We start from the raw sequence: 18,034 nt of genomic DNA on the forward strand, positions 1-18,034 counted from the left end.
GTGGCATCCATTGTTATCCTGTTTGTCATTTTTATTTTAAAAACAATTTGCATAAAAATACACAGTAATACTTTAAGTTGATGTAGTTACATATTATATGTACTATAGTAACAACAAATTATGCATAATAAAACAACTACCCCCAAACCAAATCCGTATAGTAAGTACATGTATTTCATTAATATTGGTCAGTACTTATTTGTGTTATTACACTGTAACAACATCACCTTAAAATAAAGTGTAAGCAAACGCGCTGCCAATTTTAACTGCAACTGAAAAATTTTCAAATGTAAAAACAATCAGAGCAGACAGCAGTTATTCGGTAGACTACTTAAATCAACACATGGACTCTTAACGATAACGTTACGACCACAAATAGCATCACATTCCCAATTTCAATATGAGCAGGCCTGAGCTTGCATGGAACACCCATTGTGGCTTGTTGGTAACATTTGGGCAACTCAGCGTGATGACATCACACTGAGAACTGAGACCTTTAGTGAAGTTAGCTGTCAGTCATGTTCTGAGGTGTCAGTAACCCCTCATTTGCTCAGAGAGCAGTAGACTGCTCCCATTATCGATGACTAAGCTGCCTACACTGCAAGTGTGAGATGAACACATTGACACTGATCTAGACTTGCATCATATAGCTTGCAGACAGTGTTGTTGTTTCTCCAGCAGAATTCTGCTGTGGAGAAAGACGCCATATCCAATGTTCCATAAACACCCGGTGTGTTTGCATGGGGCTAGTTTCCCCCTAGGATGTCTCAATCACAACTGTTACTAATTCAGTTCTTGTGTCTCAGATAGGCTATGTTCAAAATGAACTGCAAGTGTGCTGCTTCTGTGCCTACTAAAATTGTCAAATGACCTCACTATGCAGCAAGTTTATTTTATTATGTGGCATCCAAAGTTGTGTACTGACATAAACATGGTTCAGCATGATTGTCTGAACAATACTTCAAAATAAAATACTTAAAATTCTGGTTGATATCCCTTCTGCTTTATTTGTCAGACTGGAAAGGGAAGGTTCATTTTAACTGCACATTTTGGTATTCCATGTATACATATTTAACACTGTGATTTGTAAACTATAAGAATAACTGGTGTTATGAGTAGTACTGCAGTATGACATTGCGAACATACCCAGAGACAGTAAGTGAGCCGTATGCCAAGTAATTTTGCAGTACAGAAGATTTATAACCTCACCGCAGGACTTCATCCTCATAAAACAGTAAAATTAAGCAGAAGGTTGGGACACCCGGCCAAGCCGGCTCTAACAAGCAACTTTAGTTCAATGGCCACTGGCCACTTCCTGTCAACTGTGTTTCTAAATGGAGGCACAAAGCTGGCAGTATGTGTATGTCCTGACCAAAGAAAGTGGCAAATTCCCTCTGCAGTCCTGAGAAAAGCCAGACTCATGAGAAACCACCACACAGAAAAAAACACATCCCGACAAGAGGAACGGTACTTTCCCACTTTCCCCTGACACATCCCACTTCACACACACAATAACTGAAACCCAACCAACATTCCCTTGTAGCATCCAATAACAGCACAAACACAACTTAATAATTTCAAACAATCCAAACAACAGTAACCTAATCAAAACAAAGATAAGACAGGAAATACAGGAATAATTTTTAAAAAAATGACCACGTCATCATTTACTCACACTCACATTGTTCCAAACCGATATGACTTTTGCTTTGGTTTGAAAAGATGTTTGAAAAGACATTTTGAAGAAAGGAGACGTTTGAACATTGTTCAGGCTGCTCTTTTCAGTAACACTTTAGAATAGGGAACACATTTTCACTATAAACTAAGAATTTTCCCTGAACAAACTCATTATTTGCTGCTTACTGATAGTTAAAAAGGTAGTTGTTAAGTTTAGGTATGGGGTATGATTGAGAGATCTAAAACATGGTCATGCAGAATAAGGCAATAATATTGCTTTATAAGTACTAATAAACAGCCAATATGCTAGTAATATGCACTCTAATAAGCAACTAGTTCAGAGAACTGGTCCCTAAAATTAAGTGCTTCCATACAATAAAAAAATACAAATAATAATAATTAGAAAACGAAAAAGAAACTGGTAACACTTTACAATAAGGTTCCATTTGTTAACATTGGTTAAAAACGTTGGTTAACATGAACTTACAATAATACTTCTAAACCATTTTTAAGTCTTAGTTAATTTTAATTTCAACATTTACTAATACATTCTTAAACTCAAATACTGTGTCTGTTAATATTTTTAAATGGACCTGAGCTAATATGAACTAACAATGGAACTAACATTAACAAAGATGAATAAATACTGGAACAAGCTGCTCATTGTTAGTTCATGCATTAACTTGCATAATACATTAACTAATGGGACCTTATTGTAAAATGTTAAATCATCATAAAAGTAGTTTATGCTTACTGTTTTGCAAGTCTTCTGAAGCCATACTGTATGTTATCTTTATGTAGGAACGGATGAAATTTCAATTTCAATTTTTATGGTGCATTTTATATTGTCCTACTTGTGGCTTGACATTCCCTCTCCACTATCCTTGTATGCAAAAAGAGCACTCAGGATATTTCTCAAAACATTGCCTCTTGTGTTATACAGGTTCATACAGGTTTGGAACAAAATGTTGTAGAATAAATAACCAATTTTATTTTTGGTTGCACTTTCCCTCTACAAGGACTGTCTCGTCACTGTTTTCCAAGTTTTCCGTTAACTTTATGTAGGAACAGCCTGAAATTAAAGTTGCATTTTGTCTTACTTGTGGCTTGACAGCCTCCCTCAACATTCCTTGTATGGAAAAAGGCACACAGTATGTTTCTTAAAACACTGCCTTTTGTGTTCCACAGAAGAAATAAAGTCATACAAGTCTGGCTCAAAATAATGTTGAGTAAACTATAACCATTTTCATTCTTGGGTGAACTAAACCTTTAAAATTACTGTTCTGCAACAAGACTGTCTCTCGTCCTCTCTCTTTCTGTTGGATACGAGAGGCATAATTAGAAACAGCCGCACTATGCACAGTGCTGCATTGAATGAGCTGTTAGCTAAATGGGTCATAGTGCAACCCTGCCCTTCCTCCCTCAAACACACACATGCATACACCGTTTCAAGCAATACACTTCTCAGTGGATCAAGCAGATTAAATGCCCCTCCAGACTTTGCCCCAGAGAGAGACAGCAGGACGATATAATCAGCTTACTTTGCTGAAATGAACAGACAGGTCTATCAAAACACAAGACACCTCTGGCTGCTATCACCCTAACCGACACTAGATGACCCCTGTTCCAACACCCACCCCAAAACAGGCACAACATCTATCCCTGTCTCAAATAAGCGGGGGCTTTCCACACAGCAAGAGTTCTGTTTGACACCCACCATCTGTCTGGGTTGCTCACATGTCATTCGCACCACTGATTTAATAAGCATACAACCAGGAAAAATCCCCAACTTTAAATCTCAGTTCTGCCGGCCAACGATATGCTCGGGTCTGTACTGGATATTTTTTTACACGCTTGTGGCTTTCGCAGGGCTCCAAAATGCACTTGTGCTTTCAACCAGTTAAGTTAGCGCCCTGTAGCTGTCGACACAATAACACGATTGACTGCACCACACAAGCAGATGGCTGATAAACATCCTGTTAGACGAAAGCATGAAGAGTCCAACCCACCCTCATGTAACCGGCTCGACATGAGACATTTACCTCTACGTCTCTAGGATGTTTGGTCTCAAAGTTGTAAAGCATAACATATTTAAGGAAAACAAGATAGTGTTTACCTCTTTGCTGGTCTTGAGAATGAGCCCAAGCCAAAGGTGGAGCCCATTCGGTGGACACGTGCCACTCAAGTTAAAGAAACTCGAGTGGGATGCAGATGAGTGAGAGAAAAAAAGGAAGAAAAGCAAAATAAACAAGCACAAGTTTCACTCAAAGGTGTCTCGTGGTCTTTAAAAGAAGAGGCATACTTTAAAAAGAGACCTTCGCTTCTTAGACGCTGGCCACATGTCAGACATTTTATGTGGCTGACAGGAAACACAGAATGAGAGAAAAGCCTCCGTTGCCGCAGAGCTCAAAGAAATAGGGCGAGGAGGACAAAAAAGTGAGGCAGACCGTTTGTTTGCTCGCTCGCTCCCTCTTCTGCTTGTCTCTCTGTGTCCAAGCGTCAGACTGTTAGCGAGTGTGTCATCAGCGGTGCCAGTCTGCCAGAGAACAAGTCTGATCCATCCGATGAGCAATGTTTCTCGGCCTGACTGAAACTGGAAATGGGTCAGACTGCCTGCTTCCTCCAGAGCCCGGTTACACAAGCGGTTACACACACACTCCGCAACTGCAATGATCAGGAAGCTTCTGTGAGCCACGTACTGAAAGAACAAGCTCGCACAGGCTGCTATTGTATTCTCCCCCTCATCATGGTTTTTTTGGTTTGCTGTTGCAGTTTTTCAGTGGCTGTTTGTGTGGTGAGCAAATCAGTGTGGCACGGTAGAGTGAAATGAAAGAATCTGAGAGAGAGCGAGTGAGAGAGGAAAAGAGAACAGAAAAGAGACAGAGGGGGGTGCCATGGAGGCGAGCGTAAACCATGAAAAGGGCGTTGCTATGTACAGTGTAACTAATCTCCCACCATCACAGGTGGCAGAGCCGCCCCACAGTATGACTCACCCTGATGAGCAGGCCGCTGGTGCACACACACACATACAAAGAATTAAAGGGAAAGTTCACCCAAAAATTGAAATGGTCATCTTTACTCGTACTCAAGTCATTCCAAACCCATAAGAATTTAGTTTGAATCTTTGAAACACAAATTAAGATGTTTTTAATGAATCCTGAGAGGTTTCTATCACACATACATAAGGGAACATCCAATATGGTAAACAAAGAAGCTCAAACGTGCATGTGTGATGCGCGGGAACCAGTAAGGGTAGTTCTAGTACATGACGTACACAAGCTTCCATGTTTACCATATGTGATGCACTATATGCATGTATGTATTCACCTTCATAACTTTTCAAACCATATGACTTTTAAAAGCAGATATTTTGTTAAAAGTCCTGGCTGAATTGGATCAGCCAAAAGGAAAAGCAAAACACCATATTACCCATAAGTGGAATTTCACATCTTCTGAAGTCATCCAATAGTTTCATGTGAGGAAAACACTGAAATTTAAGCCGTTATTCGCTGAAATTCCTGCCCTCAAGTGTAATTCACACTTCATGCAACAACTAATGGAATTTCATATCACTAACATCAAATCTTGCACAAGGCATCTTGTCATGCCATATTTGAATTCACATCACTGTCAATGGAGCATACTTTGAAAAGCTTGCACACTCAGCTGTGCAAAAGACAAGAGTGAACTGCAGAAAATGTAGTATTCCTGGACTTTAAAAGATTATATAATTATTTGCTGGAAGTCTTATCCTTTTAATGTTTGTGCTTGAGCATATTTACAGCCTGTTCCTTACACAAAAATACAGTATGACAAAAGACTTGAAAGATAGCACACAACTCACACGGACTACTGCTTATGTGGTGCTGATTATTTAGCATCTATCCCCATTTAGCCCCATTCAGCAAAGTGTCTTATTTTGTGTTCCACAGAAAGTCAAATACCGGTTTGGAATGATATGAGACTGAGTAAATGGCAGTTTTAATTTCTGGGTGAACTGTCTCTTTAAAGAGCACATAAGCGAGACCATGGACACGTTTCCTCCTTGCAGGTCCAGGCGACTTTCTCAGCAGCTCTGTATTCAAATGGCCATGCTGTGCTGAAATACAAGCCCACTGAAACCCATTACTCACCGGACGCACTTGCAGAGAGGACACAATAATCCACATAAATTAAAATGAAGGGACAGGCGTTTGGCTCGCAGGTAGGATGTCCTTGGCACAGACGTGGTGTGTAATACAGTAGAGGATTAAAGGGAAGTGTGTGTGCCCACTGGAGCGATCAGGACACAGACAGAGAGGCAGGAGGGAGGGTGGGTTTCCTTACACTCCAGTGACTGTGCCCACCTCAAGGGCAGGACACCATGTTCAGTCTTCTGAAGCGAAGACAGGAACTGTGAGAAAATAACACAGATCTGTTTGCCCTACATATACAGTACAATGATTAAGACCCAAATAATGAAGACATCAGCTTTTGAAGACAACAATGTCCATTTCTGGAGACAAAAATGACCAGATTTGGTCTCTTAATAAATGTATCAGGTCTTATTTTGCTCAATTTCATAAGTGCACATTATTCTAAACCAATAAAAAGTCAATAATTTTATCCGCCACTAAAACAACTTTTATGCTTATGTAACCAGAACTGTGGAAAATGGTATTAACCAAGTCTATTGGAAAATTTAGCCCCTTTTATTTTCTGCCAGGCAACAATCTTAAGTCCAATTGCTTGGAAAAGTAATAGCAGGATCCTCCATAGGCCACACAATTTGAATGCATAAATACCTAAATATAAATAAATCACCACCAGCAATATGAGACAATTTTCACCAGTAGATTAATAAGAGATGTTAAAATTCTCTTTTTTAAATACTCTCATGTTGCTCCAAACCTGTGGAACATAAAAGATACTTTGAAGAATGTTGGTACCAAAACAGTTTTGGTAAAAATAAATAAATAAATAATCTCAAAATATTTTCATTATCAAAATATCTATTCTTTTGTGTGAAAGAATGAAAGAAAGTCATACAGTTTTGGAACAATATCAGGGAGAGGAAATGATAACAGAACTTTCATTTTTGGGTGAACTATCCCTATAATAATATCTATAAATGCACAGCAAATGCAATTTTATCAATTACAAATGGCTTTATAAAAGGCACAAGAACAGACATGTGCTACATAAAAAGAACAAGGTGCACACACATCAGGAACGAAGAGGCAGTGAAGATAACAGCATGACATTTGAAGCCATCTGTGTTGAGAAGCAGGAAGTGGCAGGAAATGAGTATGGGTGCGTAAATGTTCCCGCTCTCTCAGACAACATGATAAAATCCTGCTGTCCAGAGCTTCAATGCCGCAGTGTGTTCTTGGTACCCGAGCTGTCATGCTCAAAAAACCCAAATCGCTTCACCATGATCAAAGACAATTTTCACGCGCAGAAACCCAATCCCAATTCTCTCACTCCGTCTCTCAGTACACTGCCAGCGCGCAGTCAAACACAGCATTCGCTTTATAAAACTACAGACATGCTGCTGTGATTTCCCAGAAGTCTTTTATTAGTAAAACCATTACATTCTCTCTGATTGTTAGTTCTTACAATCTATGTTTTTTTCTTCTTTCTGTGCTGATTTGGGAAATCTGTGGAATTCTCAGGAATAAGGGTACACATATGTCCCCTTTTTCCCAGACATATTTTTTTAAGACCTTAAAAAATAGTGTCTGGCCACGAATTCTAAAATACAGATAATATTCTAAATGTCCAGGTCTTGGTGTTGTTTTACTACTGATGTGCTCCAAAGTCCTCATACATTACAGGTATGTGCATTTGCATTGCTTGGACATTTCATACACCACAATTGGTTGATTAGGTACAATGTACAAATCCCTACATTCTGTTGGTCAAACTACTTTGCAGTCATTACCTACAAGTATAATGCCTAATTCACATATTTATTAACAGATCACCGCATTCAGCATTGGAGCATAAGCTCTGTGGTGTCAGAATTCATCCTATTTACCAATCTGAAAATGCTTTGCTCAGGCAGTATTAGGCTTGCTGCGATAGTTGGTATTGACGGTGTTACAGTGTTAAGCCGCAACAACGATTACGTCACTTGCCCACCACGGCACCGCCCCCACTGTCTTTTTTATTGTTTATAGTAATAAAAATTATTTAGTACCGTTAGAAAACATACACTACAATTAAAAACTGAATGTGGTTGCTCAGTGCAGCATGCCGAACAACAGTTGCATCACAGATCAGCAGCTGATTCAGATTTAATTTATCACGTGAGGAGAGTGAGCCAAGTTGACTGACGAGATGTGAGAGAGACAAGACGATGGTGGAAGATTTAGTTTTGAAACGAAATGCAAAAGCGCCTAGCTGTTTGACAATATTTTGGATTTTGAAAAGCCTGTTGACCTTTGCTGCTTATCTAAAGCCAGGCACACACTGTGCAATTTTTAATAGTCCTTTGCAACTGTTACTTGTCAGACTGTACGAACATGATGATCATGTCACACTGCGGGATCTTAGATATCATTAAGACAGAGATATTACTTATTAATAAGATATTACTTACCAAAAAACATTACACAGAATCTCGTAGATTACAATTTGCAACTAGACAGATGTAATGTTACTTCCTCTACTGTCAAAAATCTGGGTGTTATATTAGACAGCAACTTGTCTTTTGAAAATCATATTCCCATTTTACAAAAACAGCATTCTTCCATCTTAGAAACATTGCCAAGCTACCTGTTCCTGATGCAGAAAAGCTAGTTCATGCATTCATGACCTCTAGACTGGACTATTGTAATGCACTGCTAGCTGGTCCTGCATCCTCAATAAACAAGCTACAGGTAGTCCAAAATGCAGCGGCTAGAGTCCTTACCAGGTCAAGAAAATATGATCATATTACCCTAATCTTACAGCCTTTGCACTGGCTACCTATTAAATTCCGAATCAGTTAAAAAATATTATTACTTACTTATAAGGCCCTTAATGGTTTAGCTCCTGCGTACCTAACTAGTCTTCTACCACGCTACAATCCATCGCCCTACCTAAGGTCACAAAACGCTGGACTTTTGATAGCACCTAGTAGTCTCCACATGGGTGTTCTGCGTCTTTTTTTCTTACAGTTTGCGAGAGAGGGGGCGGCGTTTTGCGTGATGTCCACCTGCGAATGCAGACACGATGGCTGGATTGCGTTTACACTACACTGAGATCTGATCACAATGCGTCCTCGACTTCTGGACCAGGACACACTGATCGGATAACATTCCGATCAGAAGTGCATTCACACTTGTCTTTTCAATGTGTATGTGGACAACATCCGGATACAGGTCACAAGTTAATGCCATGTGTAAATGCAGCCTTTGTTGTATCCATTCAAGCAATTGATGCCGGAAAATTTCCTCACCGTCACATCCCTAGGCAGTTTGTGTGGCACTGGCATATAAAACAACTGCACAGCTTCAGGTACAGTATACTGAACGGCTGACTCCATCTACATACCCAAATGAAAATCTAAATTAATGGAGGAATTACACAAGAATTCCTGTGCTTTCTTCTCGGTTGGGGCCACATCAAACAAAGGAGTTTGTGGCTAAATTAACTAAAACACTTTACAATAAGGCTTGTTAACTTTAAGATTTAGGTGTCATGAACTAACAATGAACAGTACTTAACAAATTGCATAAATGGTATATATGTTAACAGTATGTTAAGGTTTTTTTTTTTTTTTTTTTTTGTGAAAAATACAATATGGTCACTTTATCTGGAATGGATTTAAATGTGGACATAAATTCTTAAAACACTATTTTTTTTTTTCCCAGCTGAAAGTACAATCAAATGAGCCAAAATGTTTTTGTTAATGAACACATAAAGTATGGGGCATATTTAGAGCTTTATGACAGATGGATCTAAGATCAGTAAAGCTCCTAGTCTAAACTACCTTGTTAAAACCATGACTTTTGAAGGAAACAGCTATAACAGACTCAGGGAACAAAGTGAAGTGAAAAGCAGGTAAAACTTGTAAAGGTAACAACACTGGTTTTTCTGGTTAGTGAAAATGTGAAGCTTATCTAGTTTAACAGGAATGTTTTGAATAATGTGACGTTTGTGAAGGAGTCCAGAGCATGTGCTTGTGCTTTAGCCAGCAGAAGAGAAGTGATTTAACAGGTTACATAGACATGCAGGACATGAGTTAATATACTCGAAGAACCAGTTTCAGAAATGTTGATGACTAACATCACAAATTCCGAATGAGACTTCAATAACAAAACAAAGTGTCACATCATCAGATTTGTCATCCAAGCACTGAGAAAACTTGCTCTTTATATTCCCAAAATGCTACACGGGCTAAATTGTTTTATTTATTTATTTCTTAATAAATTACAGTAATACTTTAATTTAGCAAGTATGCATTAACTTGATCAAAAGTCACAATAATTTTATCACATATTTCACCACATGAAATCATCACAGAAAAATGTTAATTTCAAGTAAATTGTATTCTTTTGAATTTTCTATTCATCAAAGAATCCCGAAAAAGAATACGTTTCAACATTTATAAGGGTAAGAAATGCTTCTTGAGAACTAAATCATATTTATTGAGGTTCCAGATGATTTGCAACCAAAAATCTTAATTTGCGAGTGATATTTTTGCTGAGATCGCCACTGGCGACTATATAAATTTACATGTTATGTCTTAAAATTTGTAAAGGCATTTTCCTGCTTGTTTTGTGATCACATCTTTTGTTATGTTGACATAATAAACTGAGATGATGCGCATCAAAGTTTTAGTGGGAAAAAAAAACGTTCAAACACTCCTCATCTCTGCCGAACACCAGCGTTGATGGCACACCTGCTAAAAGTATCTCCAGTTATCAATAATCGCAATAAGCTTTGTGCTCTGTTACCTTTTCATAAAAAAAGTATCAGCTTTAAAAACAGGCCAAATTTATAATGAAATTCAAACAATACATACTGTTTTGGCACTCTTATATGTGGCATGAGCATTCGCTTTAGCGCCTCAGTTCAAGCCAAACTTGAATCCATAATATCTTTCTCTTTACTATAGTACGAAATAAACATGAATGGACATCAAAGGGTATATTTGAAGATAGCCTACAGTACAGTTTACTGAAATGTCTAATGTAATCGCTCATTCAGTGTTTGAAACTGCAGGAAATGTTTAAAGCTTGTAAACAATGGCACATAACAACAATACATTTACAATGACCATTTGGCATCCATAAGCTCATTAGAAAAAAATTAGAAATTTTTTTAGAAAATTAGAAAAAAAACTGAGAAAAAATAACTATAAACAGGAGCATTTTGCTAAATATATGCACTATATTGCATATTCATATTTCTACTTAACCTGTTGTCTGTATGATAAGACAGGATGCAAGCCAGGAGCTAAAGATAAAACAGTGGCAGATAAAAAACACATCTTACTAATGAAGAAAAACAGGCTTGATGTGTTTAAGACATATGACAACATTTATAGGATGCACTGAGGAGAAGCCCAAGCCAATTAAGTGATTTTTTGGCTGGAGCCCTGTTTCTGAAGGATCATGTAACACTGAAGACTTGAGTAATGCCAGCTTTGCCATCACAGGAAAAAATAACATTTTAAAATATATTCAAATAGAAAACTGTTTTAATTGTAATAATATTTCACAATATTACACAGTGTTTTTGACCAAATAAATCCAGCCTTGGTAGGCATAACAGACTTTTCATTATTCAAAAAGTACTGACCCCAAACCCACACACACAGTTGCAAAGAGAAGGAAACATCACTCTAGGCTTTACAATTTTTCCATATTTTCTCCAATGCAAGATGGAAGCTCCAGACACTGTGACATTTCATTTAATCAAGCATTCCTCTTCTGTTCTGCCTGTTTTGCATAATAACTTTCACCATTCAAATTCCGATAGGGTCAGGTAGCAGCTCAGCAGCTGTGATCGCATTTATGCAATTAACGTTCCGGCAAATGCTCTGGCATAAACCTCAGCAAATGCCACCTTATCTCCTGCTTTTAAGGTCATGGAAATGAAATATGGTGCCAATTATATGTCAGCCCAGAAAAGTACCGTGTGCCAAGAAGGAAGAAATTCACCAGTGAAGATTTTAATCAGCAAGCTCATATGTTTCCCGATCAATAAGAGAGAGTAATTTTCAATGCAGTAAGAGCAGCTTTTGTGGATCAGGTTTGGGAATGGAGTCATGAATGCTCCAGGAATATCCCTTTTACTGTAGGGTAGGGGTGGGCTATATGACCAAAATCTTTCTCTATTTTACGGTATAGATATTTTATGTTTTTTAAATGTAAAATGTATTATTACATTTATTATTAAAATAAATTTTTGTTATCACAGTTAAGAAAAAGAAGCCAATTACAAGCACAACAGAACAAATAAATATGAAATAATAAATAAAGTATAAAGTGTATAAATAAAACACTGCATAATCTTCAGTGTAACAACGCATCAAAGAGGCTCGCCGACACATCGCCGACACCTCGCAGACGCCAAACAAATATCTAGCATGCTAAATATCTGGACCAGTCGACGAACTTAACATCATGTGGTGTCAGGGGTCATGACAAGCTACAGCCAATGAGAGAGCAAGGCATGGGTTGAGCTCAGCGGAAGAAAAACAGCAGCAACACGACACAAGAAATGGAGTTAATTTTTTCATTGTGTAAACAGCTTGCAGCACTAATTTCTTCCCGATGTTAATTTTCAAATAAACCACTCCTGTTTCACTTGTTGTTTTGCGTCATTCCCGTTCAAATTCTTATGTGTGTTTTTGTGATGTGTTTTTTTGACAGCCGATGCCAATATCTTGGAAAGCAGGGGGGCCGATAGCCGATATGATTTTTTATTATTAATATTATTATTAATATTTAATAAATTTGAAATTATTTGACAATGGATTAAAAAATAAATGTGTAAAATAAACATACATATAATTTAGATGACAAAGCATTTTTCACAAATAAATGAATATTTAATAAAAATATAATCAAAAAGGAGGTAAACACTAACCAACAGGGCACTCAGTATTCTGGGTAGTTTGTGTTCATTGGGAATCATATTTTTCAAATAAAGAAAAGGTAACACCAGGGCTCGCAAAATTTCAAAATCCCTGGTAGCCCTTCGGGCAGGCATTCTTCAGGTTTTGGTAGCCCAATATGAATTTAACTAGCCCGAATAAAAAAAAAACATTGGCTGAACTTTACTGTGGACAATTCAGCATGATCAGCAAAAACTAGTAGCATATCGGGATGTAACGATTCAATAAACTTACGATGCGATAAAATTCACAATAATGATATAGATTATTCAATTTTATTTTAATTTATTTATATATTTATTTTTTTACAAAATGAGATTCAAGACAAATTATAAGAGAAAAGGTGTCCTTTTATTATTTCTCAGACAAAATGTTGCATATTTCTTTGTGAAATTGACGTTAAATAATAAAACTTACTTGAAATTTTTAAACAAATCCCAAATCAAATAAAAAATTATACAACTAAAATAAATCTCTTCATATAAACAAAGGCTTTGAATATAACGTTTAATATATTCAGATATATTCGCATACCGCGGAATACATGATATAGCCAAATCTCTAATGATAGACACTTTATTCTGCGGTAACAATATATACTGTCATACCGCCCAGTCCTACTGTAGGGCCTGTTAATCTATCTGCCAGCTGCCAAGAGACAGCACAGCAAACCTGTCTTCAGATGTCCTGATAAGGGCCTCAGAATTTCACTGTCTGAAATGTTGAGTGATATTGAGCTTCACTCTCTTTATCTAACCTCTCTGCTCTTTTTTTATTTAGAAATGTTAACACAAATGATTTCAGAAAATGAATGGTAGCTTAAATTTAATCTACAATCTTCAGTGGTTCCTGTAGTGGTGTATGTGTTTATTAGTGATATCTTAAACACTTGTTCTGGTAAAGGAGATGGCCACAGGGGTTGTTCAGTGCTTGACCCAGAAATCCCCCATCAGAGGTCTGCCGTAACACCACATGCTCCATCTGCCACTGCCTCTGATTAACATGGCAGACCTTATTAGAATGTCAGGATGTCAGAATGTACAACAAACAGCTATAGGTAGCCTGAGAGACCACATGAAATCAAATGTCTCTTAGCCTTTAGGCTAATATCTATTTGAGGGTTTTTTACCTATTTCTGTTTTACCTATTTATGTCACTTTCAGACATGCTGAATGGTACCACATTTTCCTAGTAAAATATCTGATCTAGGATATATCCAGTAAAGGAATTTTTACAAAAGGGATTCCAGTTTGAAACAGATTTTTGTGTCATGTTGGTATGTTCTCTATCTTGATGTAAACGTGCAATAAAAAAAATCTGATCCACATGCTAGTGTACTTCCAAATAAACTACATCACTTCCTTTCTCAATCAAAAGCACATGTAATCTGTCTGTCTGCTGCTGTCTTTGACTGGTATTGCCGGCCCGAGACTCGAACCCACAACCTTAGGGTTAGGAGTCAAACTCTCTAACCACTAGGCCACGACTTCCCACTTGTGAGATTTATCTGACATTCATCTGACTGTCAATAGGCCTTTGTTTTTCTCCTGTGTCTCTCTCTGTCTTTTACCAGCACTGCAAATCACAACAAAAATCACACAAACGTTACCACAGGCAAATGACTATGTCCACACAATGCAGGCCATGAGTGTCCAGACCTGAAAACACTGCATCAATGTGTATCAACATACTACCCTAACAGAAAAGCACAAGTCAACATCAATTAATCCACTTGTAGCCAACAGAATCAAAATATGAGCAAAAGCATGGTCTATTAATCTCGTAACATGACATAAGAGGCACTGAGAACATTCACTTCAGCAACCTCAAATATGTTGTGATGAGTGCATGCGTATGAATATGTGTGTTACATAATCAGCATGCAGTAGGGATGGGTATCATTAAGGTTTTAACGAAAATCATACTCTTACCGATACCGCTTATCGATCACGCAATTGCTTTCTGATCGAACTGCGTGAGAACATGAACAAAGAAACAAACTGACAAATACAGCAAAACACAATATACACAAGATACAAACTAAATAAACAGTGCTTTATTTTTTCTACAATTTTTTCTACTTTTTCTACAGTGTCTACTAACATTATTGATCAGGTAAGTAATATAGCCTACAAAAGAAATCTAATAAAGTAATCAAATGTAAATGAACACTGCATAGTTTTCACTGTATGACTTGGTAGATCAATGCTTATTAAAGCAAACATTATTAAGATTGAGGGCTGTGAGTGATTTACTCTTTGCATTGTTGTTTCATGGCTGTCACTTTAAGACAAAATATACTGACACACATCAGATTTTCTCCCAACTGTTCACGTCCACCTAAGACATAAACTGTTTGATCGCTTGGACGTGCACCCAAAACCCAAAGTATATTTTGCTTGTCTAGTTGTGGTCAGTACTGGAGCGCTCACACATATTTTGTGTTTTTAATGTTTTAATGTGTTTGATGTTTTTAATAGTTTTTAATAGTTTTACCTCATATCTTCTTTTTTTTAATAATCCTTAGAAGCCAAAATCAAAATAACAAATTTAATTAGCTTAATATCACAGCCACAGGCCTTAAGTGTAAGCAGTTGTCTGAATGTTTAGTTCTCTTCTCTATCATAATTAAACAGGGCTTTCATGTTGCGTGTGCTCTAGCTCCTCCACATAAGTGTGATCTCACTTCTGAACTGTGAATACCAAAAATGCATCACAGACAAATGTCTGAATATTATTGCATATAAAAACAGCTGGCAACTCTGGTGAGATAGAATTTGCAAGATAATGTCTATATAGCTATAACAAATGTAGGCTATGTGTGTTTTCCTAATCTCTCCAGTACCGAAAGCAGAACCGTTAACGTCAGAGCTTATCGATACTCCGGTCTTTCATAATTTAGCCTCAGGACCCATTTAACACCGGGTTTTGTTATCCATCCCTAGCATGCAGTGAATCCAGCAGTATTTTTTCTTTTCAACTGTGAGACAGGCAGTCACTGAATGTACAGTAGAGACAGCAGGACAAACACTAAATTGCTTTCATGTAGTTGCTGAGAAGATATAGGCACAAATAACAGCCAATGAGCCATCTCAGTCTGTCACTGTGCACTACTTCTAAAATAAGACACAAAGACACTATTTACACACTCGCTGCTGCTGTGACACTCTAGTGACTTATTAGACAATTCACTCATTCCACATCTGTTGACTGGCTTTCATTACTGACTCCTCATTAAAGAGTTTTACATAAAGAAATAAATGGCACTGTTGAAAAATGTGTTTAACATGATATTCACTCACATGAGATGCCATCAATTACAAATCCAAAAATTTCAGTGGTTTTATCTGACATGGATGCATTATCTATCTGACATTTATCTGACATTATCGGTCAGTGTCTATCCATTACCAAAAATGATGCTATAGTAGCAATATGTAAGATTTGTTTGGCTGAAGGTTTGTTGCCAAAGAACTTTACAACAACTATGGTTTATCTCCTGAGAACATGACACCATAGATGGTTTTGGTAAAAATAATCATTTCATTGCATAACTGGTAAATGATGACAGGATTTCCATTTTTTTGGTGAACTATCCCTTAAAGTTAACATACATTTTTGTGTTATTTTAAGTGATTTTAAGTCTCTAAAGGTAGCAGGAGCTCTGTTCTGGAGCTTAGAGGAAGACACTGGGGCCAGACAGCTGTCCCTTTGTTTCCCTGTCAACAGGCCCACTTGTTGCTCCCAGGGATTGGACTGATAAAAGGGAGATTGTGGTCACCTTGCCTCATGATATCAATTTGCGGCCTTTGTGAGAACCATTGAAGTGTTACGGATGGCTCTAATGTGAACGGGGGTGTCCGGAACGTCTAGGATTTGAACTGAATGGCTTTTAAAAGTAGTAGACTAACTGTTTTGTGAGTTAGTCTACTTTTCTGTCACCCACCTGTACTTCCACACTTGTGTTTGTGTTGATTTTTAAATTCCCTTCACCTCCTCCACTGCATGTAGCCATTTATTTTATGTAAAGTAAGATTTGCAAAGAAGAACTAGTACACATTTTTTAATACATCAAACACTGCTCCGATCTTCCACACAATGTTAATGTCTTGGGTGGAGAGCTTGATCTCCTGAGAGCCTCCGGCTATGGACCATCTCTTTACAAACTATGATGGATAATTATATCATCAACTATTGTCAAAGAGCCCTTGGAGGATCATCTATGAAATACTCAAACAATTAACAGCTCATTTCATCGATAGCTGGATTTTTAAAGCAATTAAGCTTCAAAAATTATTTTGCAAATTAATCAAAATCCCATTTATAACATTGGATTTAAGGGAAGAGTGGTATTTCGGCACCAAAGGGAGAGGGAGAGAGAGAGCTTTGGCTTTAAAATCAAAGCCAGCTAGAATATGCAAACGACAGTTTTATTATCAGCAGTGCTGTGGTGCTGATAGGGTTTCGCTGAGTGTACAGTCGCAGCCGAACAAACTTCCTGAGGGAACACAGTCCCCTCCACCAAACAATGGCCAGTTTCTCTAGTCTCAGACTGGAAGCAGTTTATTGCATGAATATTTCAAAAAGCCCATTTCTATTCTTGGCAAGCCGCAACTTCATTCACACTCATTCTAACACTATAGAGTATATACTTCAAGTTATCTATGGCACAAACTAGCACGAAACAAACTTCTGAGATAATAGTAGGAGCATTCTAGGTTTGTTGTATCACATTTCTTGTAGTGTACACAATAAAATTATTTTTGCTGCTTGTTCAATTTAAAATGAGCTAAAGCAACACAATTGCTAGACATTTTGTACTAACTTAATTTAATTGTGGTGAATACACTTAAATATATGTAAAATTGAAGCCATTTATGTTTAGAATCATTTTTGTTGCATTAACTGAAACTAGTGGAAGTTTAGTTCCCAGCATGCTTTGCAATTGGTGGAATCATGGGAGTAAATGTTGAAATCAAGTGTTATTTTATGTTTGTGAGTGGAAGGAAAGCCCTGTAAATGTTTAGTGTTCAGTTATGTTTGACATTTTAAAAAGTGTCTGTTTATGCTGAAGCTTTTATGGTTACCATTGTGTTGAAAATGCTTATGGTGCTTATGGTTGGGTTGTGGGTTGCTATATGTATTAAGACTGTAATATGTGTTGCTTCTCTCAATGAGCAATAGCTGTGCTAATGCCAGTGCACTGATAAGTAACTTCCTACCACCTGCTGTGCTGTTGCTGCAGAAATTATCTTAAATTTACAA

General features: G+C 37.4%; 1 protein-coding gene across 4 annotated transcripts in view; it reads right to left on the reverse strand.

Moving 5' to 3' along the window:
* LOC109052664 (probable JmjC domain-containing histone demethylation protein 2C) overlaps window positions 1-18,034 on the reverse strand; it is a 133,233-nt gene that overhangs the window by 40,088 nt on the left and 75,111 nt on the right. Inside the window, exon 1 of one of the 4 annotated variants that reach the window (XM_019070082.2) lies at window positions 3,794-5,152. The exons of the other annotated variants lie outside the window; for them this stretch is intronic. The gene's annotated coding sequence lies outside the window, so the exon portion shown is untranslated. Of the gene's footprint in view, window positions 1-3,793; window positions 5,153-18,034 lie in introns of those variants that run through there. 4 annotated transcript variants of the gene reach the window in all.

The sequence above is a fragment of the Cyprinus carpio genome, chromosome A12, assembly GCF_018340385.1.
Source record: "Cyprinus carpio isolate SPL01 chromosome A12, ASM1834038v1, whole genome shotgun sequence".
NCBI lineage: Eukaryota > Metazoa > Chordata > Actinopteri > Cypriniformes > Cyprinidae > Cyprinus > Cyprinus carpio.